Below are 2,442 nucleotides of genomic sequence, written 5' to 3'. Positions count from 1 at the left end.
ACGGGGAGGCAGTCAGACAGACTCCCGCATGCGCCCAACCGGGATCCACCCGGCACGCCCACCAGGGGGCAATGCTCTGCCCATTTGGGGCATCGCTCTGTTGTGACCAGAGCCACTCTGGCGCCTGAGGCAGAGGCCATGGAGCCATCCCCAGCGCCCGGGCCACCTTTGCTCCAGTGGAGCCTTGGCTGCTGGAGGTGAAGAGAGAGACAGAGAGGAAGGGAGACAGAGAGGAAGGAGAGGGGGAGGGGTGGAGAAGCAGATGGGCGCTTCTCCTGTGCCCTGGCCGGGGATTGAACCCGGGACTTCCGCTCGCCAGGCCGACGCTCTACCACTGAGCCAACCAGCCAGGGCCATCCTTTTTCCTCAAATGACTTTTTTGTAGAAGTTATTTCATCTGGGCAAAAACAAGGGGTCTTATTCACTAAGGTACTGGTGAGGTGGCTGCTTGATTTGGAAGGTCCCTAATCCCATCTCCCCTTATTGATATCATATATTTATGCTTTAGATCTCCCAAGGTTCTCTCATTCTTTGGGGCTATCATCTTTATCTGGTTTTTTGGGGGTCTGAAGCTTAGCAACACAGGGCTTCTGCTGACCCAGGCTGTTCCAGAGCTGGGGCATCCTTAGCCTTGACTATCTCCCTTGACCATTTAACCCTGAGAATTCCTAAATTTGTCTCCATCATCATATTCCTCAGTGGAAATGCAGAGAAGATATACTGTTCTTTGGTGAGCTCCTTCCCCTAAGGGCTGGGGCTAGGCTGTAAAGTATCAGCAATGTGTGAGGCCTTAGGAAGCAGTAGGGGGTTTAAAATCATCTGCGTTTGGATTGGAGGAGGAGACGTTAGAAACTGAGTAAGAAAAAGGGAGGCTGGTGGAGAATGGCTATCAGAGAACAGGAGAGGAGCCAGCAGGTCATCCCTGTGCAGAGAGGGGAGCCCTCTGAAGAGCTGACTATATTTCTGCTCCAGTCTCCCAAGGTGTGGGGATTTGGAAGCGTACGCAGACTGCAGTTACTCTGCTTGGCCTTCACATCCCCAGAAGGATCGGAGGGCTGTGCAGTGGGGCTACAGGAATCACAGAACAATAGTCAGTAGTCTTCCCCCCACACCCCCTATTGTTTTAGAAATGATCCCTTCTCTTTCTCCTCCCAAATCTGGAAATACACACTCTCTGTGATTTGTCTCCAGGAGCTTCTGGACTGAGGAAAGAGAGTCTACCTGCTTCCACAGCAGCTGCAGGATCTCCCCAGAGACAGAAATCGATGGGCAGAAAGCAAAATCATACTGCTGGAAATCACGGCGTGAGAAGGTAGGGAGAAACACCTGCCGAAGATGAGGTCTCCGGGACAGTGTTCAGTGGACCGAAATCCAGCCACACTGAGTGATCATTAATGTAGGGCCTGGCAGTGGTGACGTAGAGATGGTGGTGGGGGGGGGGGGGTGACAGACAAACTAGTAGATTCATGGAGTAAGCGAGACGTTGGGACAGATCAGAGGCTGGGGTCCTGACAAAAAGGATATAGTCATGTGCGCGGTGGAATCCGGCTGGAGAAGAGGGTCTAGCATCTGTGTTCCGGGGGACAGGAGGAAGAATAAATGATGGAGGTAGAAGATGGTCCACTAAGATCGTAGCCCGGGGTGCAGAGGGATCTGCTTCCCGGTGTTGAGACTGAATAGAGGGTTGGAGAGGGGAGTGATGGCAGAGAGGACCTTGGTAGAGAAGAAAGCTGCTAGTGAGGGTGAAACGAGGATGAACAGATGAGAAGAGACCAAGGCAAGGAGGATTCCAGGCAAAGGAGATAAAGCCATTGTAGGAATGGAAAAGTGATGAGTAAGAATATGGGAACCAATGGCAGAGAGCAGGCCAATAATGGGGCGAAAGGAGGGGTGAGGGAGTGGGCCATTGTGAAGGGCAGGGCACAATAAGAAATCAGACCGTGCAAGAGCAGCGTCAGACACAAGACGGCGCAGCAAGGAAAGAGGAAACACTGTAGGTCCCGGGAAGAGAGGCTGTCCATAGAGCAGAAGTGACAGGGCGCATGCAGGAGGTCTGGTAAAAGGCGGAGGCCAGAGTAAAAGAGGGCTCAGATACAAGAGCAGTGGGAGCCGAAAGGGACACAGAGGCAGCGCATTTCATGGGCTTCCCAGAAGCAGACAGTCAGCCTCCACAATGATGCTTTCCAATCCTCCCTGCACGGATCTTTACCCAGCAGTTATCAAAACTGCAAGAGGCTGCAAGCTGCCACCAGAAACAGGACAGCAGCAAGAGGGTCTGGGGAGAGTGAGGGCACCTGAAGCATGCGCCACTTCTCCTTCCCCCACGACTTAGACTTCATAATGCACGCTTCTTTTATCCCTCGCCCCAAGGCTTGCTCGCCCATTCTGTTCCTATGGGGTCCTCCTTCAGGAACAATCCCAGGCTCCACCGGGGCCCAAACG

The 2,442-nt window shown here is 53.3% G+C and overlaps 1 non-coding gene across 1 annotated transcript; it reads right to left on the bottom strand.

Annotated features, from left to right (window-relative positions):
• Positions 1-278: 278 nt before the first annotated feature.
• TRNAA-GGC (transfer RNA alanine (anticodon GGC)) lies at positions 279-354 on the bottom strand. Its single transcript has one exon. It is a non-coding gene; the product is annotated as a tRNA-Ala (tRNA).
• Positions 355-2,442: the final 2,088 nt, after the last annotated feature.

Source organism: Saccopteryx leptura, chromosome 2, assembly GCF_036850995.1.
Source record: "Saccopteryx leptura isolate mSacLep1 chromosome 2, mSacLep1_pri_phased_curated, whole genome shotgun sequence".
NCBI lineage: Eukaryota > Metazoa > Chordata > Mammalia > Chiroptera > Emballonuridae > Saccopteryx > Saccopteryx leptura.
This window is presented reverse-complemented; position numbering and strand designations above follow the sequence as displayed.